Raw genomic sequence first — 8764 nt, 5'->3', positions numbered from 1 at the left:
TTATCGTGAACAGGATAGCTATATAATTCAACAATTGATGCGAGCGCGAAGCGCGAGCAGAAAAAAAAATCGAGATTTAGACCTAAAAATGGGCCACTCTGTTCATGTTTTGTAAACAGCCATAGGCTGATCGAGGGCTTTTTACCGTGTTTAAATAAAATAAATCAATCAATCAAAATCAATGTTTTATAAATCATAAATCAATCAATCAAAATCAATGTTTTGTAAATCATAAATCAATCAATCAAAATCAATGTTTTGTAAATGAAAAGGATGAGTAATAGGGGGTCTTCCTACATTAATAATTTGAGCACAAAGCGCGAGCAGAAAAATTTTGATATTGTGATCTGAAACTGGATTATGATTTAAATAGAATACAAGTTGAGTATTTGAATAAACATGCGCGCGCGTGTTTCATATTTAGACATAGAATCTAGGCATTCTAAATACATCTTTAATCATGAAAATCATGAAACTTTGATATTCCGATCTGAAAAAAAAGTCAATTACAGCTTTATATTTCAAGCACTTTGTAGGAAAATTGTAAGGTTGATATGGATCGCACTTTAAAAAAAAGAGCTAAAATTTTTATTATTATTACTTTGAGTTTTGACATAGGACCGGGACATCCTTACGACATGTCATGTAAATGATGACTATCTTTCTATTCCTCTTGCTAAGCGCGAGATGAAACAAAAGGGACAATTTAATTATTAAATTAATATCATATTTATTAATGCCTAATGAGGGCGCGAAATCTGATGATATTATGGCATAAAAACTGGACATTTCACTTTTGTAATTATGAATAGGATGCATCAGTTAATATATCTTTAACCATTAATGCGAGCGCAAATCGCGAGCTTAAATTTTTGATAAACTGTCATGAAAAGGGGATTTTAAGTAGTTTGTTGTATAATCGATATACATACATAACTTGCCAATCAAAATGCCAGCGTGCAGCGCTAGCTGATACTTCTTGACGGTTACAGCCCGAAGTCCTCGGGTCCGATAGTCCGCGGTGTGTGTAAAATATGATCAGGATATAGTGAGATTATAATGTCATCGAGAGGTCAAATAATACGAGACAATGGGGTTCTATAACAATCATGGGCGGAAATCCCAGGGGGGACAGGGGGGACGTGTCCCCCCTACCAAAAATAGTAGGGGGGACACAATATCAAATGTCCCCCCTACTATTTTTGGTCTTTTATGATGGAAAAAAATGCATCATTCACATTCGAAATAATACATGTCTTTTGAACTAAATGACCTTACATTTTGGGTGAAAACTTTTTTTTTGCTTGTCAAATATTCCAGAGTGAATAAAATAAGATGAGGGGAAGACTTGGAAAATAAAAAGAATCTTTCATGTCACTATATAAAATTTTCGGTCGCGCTTCGCGCTCGCATTGCCTGTTAGGTGATTGTTCAATATGGATCTTAAATATCAAGTTTGGAAGTCAATATACATTACACATTTCACCTCGGAAATCGAACTTTCATTATTTTGTGTGATTTACAAACTGATTTTTAAAAGGTGCTCTGTTGAAATTATAGCTTTATGGTCTGAATATTGAAATTTTCTGCTCGTGCTGAGCGCTCGCAAATTTCGATTTATTAAGTACCTATTATTTTGCGCTCGCATTAATGGTTAAAAAAATATTTTAACTGATGCATTCTATTCAGAATTACAAAAGTGCTTGAAATGTCCAGTTTTCAGGCCATAATATCATCAGATCCCCCCCCCCTCATTAGGCATTAATAAATAAGATATTAATTTAATGATTAAATTGTCCCTTTTGTTTCATCTCGCGCTTAGCAAGAGGGATAGTAAGATAGTCATCATTTTCATATGACATGTCCTAAGGATGTCCCAGTCCTATGTCAAAACTCAAATAATAATGAAAAATATCAGCTCTTTATTAAGTGCGATCCATATCCACCTCACGATTTTCCTACAAAGTGCTTGAAATAAATAGCTGAAATTAACTTTTTTTTTTCAGATTGGAATATCATATAGTTTAAGCTCGCGCTTCGCGCTCGCTCTGATTTTTCATAATAAAAGATGTGTAGAATGCCTAGATTCTAGGTCTGAATATGAAACACGCCCGCGCATGTTTATTCAGATACTCAACTTGTTCTATATTTAAATCGTTATCCAGTTTCAGATCACAATATCAAAAACTCTGCTCGCGCTTTGTGCTCGCATTATTAATGTAGGAAGATCCCCTATTACTCATTCTTTTCATGATTTACAAAACATGAATAGAGTGTGCCGTTTTTAGGTCTAAATCTCGATTTTTTTTCCGCTCGCGCTTCGCGCTCGCATCAATTGTTTAATTATATACCTATCTGTTTGAATTACAAAAAGTGCTTAGAATTTTCATTCCTTAGGTAAAAATGTCAAAAAATTTCAACTCGCGCTTCGCACTCGCATTATTTAATTGTTGAAATATGTAACGTCTTCATGGCTAACTGCAAGCAGTCTTTAACAGGTACCTTTTCCATCAGATCATTTCTGCTCGCACTTCGCGTTCGTAGTACTTATTTATTTGCATACACATCTTTTTCGGGATAACAAACATTGCCCAGAATGTTAAGATTTTAGGAAAAAATACGTAAAATCCCCCCCCCTAAAAAAAAAAAAAAAAATTGCTCGCGCTTCGCGCTCGCATTATATAAATATTGATTATGATATTATATATTTATGTTGATTTATAAGAATAAAGCAAAAAAGTGACCACGAAGACTACCCCTTTAATGAAACAAACAAAAATCATCATCGAGCGGCCAATCGGGGATTAAAATATGGCTGAACCCCCCCCCCTATTGGCGAAGGCTGGATCCGCCCCTGTGGTCCCCCCTACCTTTCGGGACAGATTTCCGCCCATGATAACAATAACCAAAAGGGCAATAGCCCCCTGACAACTTCTTTAAGGATTTTTTCAATACATTCATAATCATACCGAATCATATATGTATCACAAAATGAAATAAATTATTTTATTGCAAATAATTATCAAAGGTATAAGTCTAATCCCCTGTTCGCCTACCCGGGGACCTAGGCCCGAAAGCCCCCCACCCCAACCCCCAGAATACGCGCATAGAAGACGTCTCCGATACTTTTTTTTCTTCTCCAAGATAAGTTTCAAAGGCCCAAATCCGTCCCCGCGAAATGAGTGAAGCAGGGTCCCTCATTATAGCAAAATGAAATCGACAAACATTCCCGTACACATTCCTAGTAGCAGATTCCACGAAATATAGGCTACAGTGCGTCTCAGACAAACCTGAACCTGTATAAAAGCATTTTTTTTTCTCGGTGAAAGCATGCAAATACTGAAATTGTAAGTGAGGCATTTGAAAGTTCAAAAATTTCTTTAATTTGGCATCAAATGCATTTAGAGGACAAGTCCATCTCAGCAGTTTATTTGAATAAAAAGAGAAAAATCCAGCAAACATATTATTGTAATTTCATCAAAATCGGATGAAAAATAAGAAAGTTATGACATTTTAAATTTCGCTTGATGCCAACTCGTCTGCTATCATTTTGGTCTACCATCAGTTCGTCCACTATCCACATGGTCTAACTGCCATTTTGTCTAATAACCAAGTTGATCCAATTGCCATTTATTCCATATGCCATTTGGTCTAATTGAACTAAGTGTTAATTGGGCGAAATTAAGGAAAATAAAATTGATATTAGACCAACTAGTTATGAGACGAAATGGTCATAGACGAACTGGTGATTAGACGAAGTGATGACTGGATCAAATGGTTATTGGACCATATGGTTGTTAGGCGAAAAGTTAATGGACAGAATTGCATTAGACTAAATGAATGTAGACCCTGTTGTGAGTGGAGGAATTAGCAGCAGACGAATTGGTTTCAACCCGCATACCGCCCAGGCAAGCAAAACAAATTCACGACGAAATTGGCGACGAAATTCACGACGTCGTGAATAATTCGCGACGAAATTGGCGACGAAATTCACGATGTCGTTAATTTCGTCGCCAATTTCGTCGTGAATATTCAAATTGACGACGAAATTCACGACGAAATTGGCGACGTCGTGAATTTCGTCGTGAATATTCGCGATTTGGTCTGTTTGCGATGTCCCTTCAGGGCCACCATACATTCCTGGCAGATACGATACTACATCTATTTTCAAAGTGATCATCATCTTTCCCTCCCCTTTTCTCATTCTCACTCCTAGATTCTTCGTGTAATTTCTCTTCCCCCCTTATTCTTCTGTTCCTGCTTATCCTCCTCCATCTTCTTTTCTTCTTCATTAATTCCTCTTGATACTCCTGATCTTCCAAGCTTATTCTCATTCCTTCCTTCCTTCCGTCCTTCCTTCCTTCCTACCCTTTTTTCATTTCTTTTCCTATCTTTCTTCTCCTTTTTCTTCTCCTCCTTCTCCTTCTTCTCCTCCTTCTCCTCCTTCTTCTTCTTCTTCTTCTTCTTCTTCTCCTTCTTCTTCTTCGTCTCCTCCTTCTCCTCCTCCTCCTCCTCCTTCTTCTTCTTCTTCTTCTTCTTCAACATGTTTAAACTTTTTCCCCAATTACATCTGCGATTTCCTCCGTCTTATTTTCAACTTGACGAATAAATTTGCTAATAGGCCTGGGCATATTATATTACATCACCATTAATATGATGCACATTATCTGGTCTTAAGTCAACGCTTGGTGTCTTTTTATAAACAGATATGAATGAATATTCCATAGCAGCCAACTATAAACAAACACGCCTCATTATTGGGAGCTTTTCTTAAGTGGGGATGGTGTTGATGCGAACAAATATGGATTACGTAATAGGATAATGGCACTCCTTCATGATGTCATAATGGAAAGAACGCGTAGATGTACTATACATCGTTCCAAGAAAATATTGAATTTAGGAAAGGATATTGAAAAAAAAAATCATTAAAGGACCAGCACCATAATTCGAATTTGTAAAGGGACGTTTAATAGTTAATGCGACATCAAAATTGTTGATGGCGTAAATGCGCTCTTGTCTGCAAATACCCACTCCAAACAGTGCTAACTAGCATACAATATTTTACATTCACATCTTCTTTTGATTTTGAGTGTGTAAATTATCTTTCAAAAATCAAAACCTACATGCGTTGTTTTATGGAGATAATTCAAGAAATAAGTTATTTCTTTTTTTTGTTGCAATTTTCATTTTTCATATTCTATACCAACCATTTATTGGAACAAGGATGAAAATGCATTTGCTTAGTAATTTAATAATAATAATAATAAAAGAATAATTTAACTGTAAGAATCAGCCTCATGATGTCTCACAGTTTTGGAATTTCGAAGGACGGAAAACTCGAAAAAAAAGTAGTGGACGAACCAATGGAAACTGAAAATACCACTTTGATATATTAAAAGATCTTTCGTTCGTCACTTTTATTGCTATGAATAATATTTTCGATTATAGTTTAAATGAAACTGCCCTTCGTACATTTTGTTGAAGTGCAATAAAGATAACCGGACTGATTATGCAAGGCGACACCAGTGCCAGTTTGAATGTTAACGGGGGGGGGGGGGGGGGGGGGGCAAGACAACCAAAATAATGCTGAGGTATTTTTTTTTGCCTCAGTTGAAAAATTTGGGTATGATTGAATTACATAGATTCATACGTCTCTCTTTGACAGGCCTATAATCTTCTTTTCCCTATCCGTTTTATCTCTTTTTTTCACTACTTTAAAACTCATAAGGCCAAGCGGCCGTTCCCCTATAGCCATATGGGGCGGCCTTTAAAGAAGAGGACAAGAGAAAAAAATCAGATCGCGCTTCTCCCTTCAGTTATTTTGTATAGTAATATATTGATGACGTCAATGATTACAAAAAGTGCTGTGTCATGCACGTTTTCAGGTCTGAATGTGAAAAAAAAATCAACTCGCGCTTTGTGCTCGCATTTTTGAGTAAGATACGTATTAGGAAAGGATATTGAAAAAAAAATCATTACAGGACCAGCACCATAATTCGAATTTGTAAAGGGACTTTTGTTAATGCGACATCAAAATTGTTGATGGCGTAAATGCGCTCTTGTCTGCAAATACCCAATCCAAACAGTGCTAACTAGCATACAATATTTTACATTCACATCTTCTTTTGATTTTGAGTGTGTAAATTATCTTTCAAAAATCAAAACCTTACATGCGTTGTTTTATGGAGATAATTCAAGAAATAAGTTATTTTTTTTTGTTGCAATTTTCATTTTTCATATTCTATACCAACCATTTATTTGAACAAGGATGAAAATGTATTTGCTTAGTAATTTTCTGAAATTGAAAAAAAAATCAAGATAACCATGACCACGACATGACGAATTGGTGTTCAGGGCAAATAACTGCGCGTACTAGAATATTTCAGATATTTATTATTCATTGAATTTAACATTGACAAAGTTACAGCTGTATAAAAGTGGATCGAATATTGATATGCCATCTACTATGCCTACAGATAAAAAAATAATAAAAGAATAATTTAACTGTAAGAATCGGCCTCATGATGTCTCACAGTTTTGGAATTTCGAAGGACGGAAAACTCGAAAAAAAAGAAGTAGTGGACGAACCAATGGAAAATAAAAATACCACTTTGATATATTAAAGATTCTTTCGTTCGTCATTTTTATTGATATAATATTTTCGATTATAGTTTAAATGAAACTGCCCTTCGTACATTTTGTTGAAGTGCAATAATGATAACCGGTCTGATTATGCAAGGCGACACCAGTGCCAGTTTGAATGTGGACGGGGGGGGGGGGGGGGGGGCAAGACAACCAAAATAATGCTGAGGTATTTTTTTTTGCCTCAGTTGAAAAATTTGGGTATGATTGAATTACATAGATTCATACGTCTCTCTTTGACAGGCCTATAATCTTCTTTTCCCCATCCGTTTTTTCTCTTTTTTCACTACTTTAAAACTCATAAGGCCAAGCGGCTGTTCCCCTATAGCCATATGGGCGGCCTTAACAAAAAGAAATAAAGAAGAGGACAAAGAAAAAAATCAGATCGCGCTTCTCCCTTCAGTTATTTAATTTAGTAATATATTGATGACGTCAATGATTACAAAAAGTGCTGTGTCATGCACGTTTTCAGGTCTGAATGTGAAAAAAAATCAAATCGCGCTTTGTGCTCGCATTTTTGAGTGAGATACGTAAACAGTGCGTATAAAAAAGGGGACAGTTTTTAAAAGTCTATAAAAATTTGTTTCAAATTATGATATCTATATTTTGATGTTTGATTAATGGATGCTCTGAAATCTTATCTTTGAAATGCAATTAAGAATTTTGTTCATGCTTGAGTGAGCACGGGACGTTTTTGTCGGGGTTAAAATAGAGGCGTGCGCCAGAATGGCGGAATATGAGTAATATGATGATCAGACTTCTTGCTAATCAGCAGACCTCCTCTTAACCTGTGCCATACTTTTGGAATTATGCTGTCAAATTTATTTACTTGAATTATTTTGTTTTTTTCATTTAAACTTCTTTTAAAAAAGATGGTCCGGGCTGAAAGCATTTATAGCTTAATAAATAGCGTAGAATTCACTGAGCAAAATGCCGAAAATTCATCAAAATCGGATAACAAATAACAAAGTTATTGAATTTTAAAGTTTAGCAATATTTTGTGAAAACAGTCGTCATGAATATTCATTAGGTGGGCTGATGATTTCACATCCCCACTTGTTCTTTTGTATTTTATGATGTGAAATTAGGTTTATTCAAAAAAAATTCCTCCAAGAACTAGAAAATATTGGATTGACAACTGATTTACTGCATTAGATATATATTGCTGCAACTTATTTCATTATAAGGGAGACATATTATTCACACAAGTATGAAATAATGAAAAAAATATGATTTTATGTAATAACATAAGAAAACGGAAAGTGGGGATGTGACATCATCAGCCCACCCAATGAATATTCATGACGACTGTTTTCATAAAATATTGCTAAACTTTAAACTTCAATAACTTTATTATTTGTTATCCGATTTTGATGAAATTTTCGGCATTTTGCTAAGTGAATTCTACTCTATGTATTGAGATATAAATATTTTCAGCCCGGACCATCCCTTTAACTTTGAATTTTCCTTCATAAGTAAGAAAAGAAGACTTTTTGTCAACCCAAGCAAGAAGATTTGCATTATTAATTGGGAAAACTTGTAATTATTCAAATCCTTTTATTATGTGAAACAATATGTTATGGTACCTTTAAAAGACATGAATCAATTTTTCAAGGGGTTATTGATTCCTTGACCAAATCTAATTATATGCTTGACAGGACAAACAGGAAGGGATTCATGTCTTTCAATGGCAATGGTGTATTGAGTCAATTTTGAAGGAGCAAGATATGGAATGATCGGGTAAAATGTATTAAAAAGTTGTGAGCGAGCGAAGCGAGCACGCAAATATTTAAACTTTTTTATTACAATAACAAATTTTGTGATAGATTTCGACATAATATTCAGAAAATAATATATTTTACTTTCTATCTTTCCTTTTATTTTCTTTCCACTTTTTTCTTGGTCATGATGTTTTATTATTGAGGGGGGGGGGGAGCATCCCCGAGCCCCCGCCCATATGTATGGCACTGTTCAAAAGGCACCATAAACTTTGTAGCACACAATGAAAGGATATGAAAAAAAATACACACTCTCCCATACTTCGGTTGAAAAAAATTGTTTTTGCTTGAAGAAGGAATATTCAAAAAGCTAAAAGAGAACATATGAAAAAGAAACAACAGAA

Source organism: Lytechinus pictus, chromosome 5 (genome assembly GCF_037042905.1).
Source record: "Lytechinus pictus isolate F3 Inbred chromosome 5, Lp3.0, whole genome shotgun sequence".
Taxonomy (NCBI): Eukaryota; Metazoa; Echinodermata; class Echinoidea; order Temnopleuroida; family Toxopneustidae; genus Lytechinus; species Lytechinus pictus.
This window is presented reverse-complemented; position numbering follows the sequence as displayed.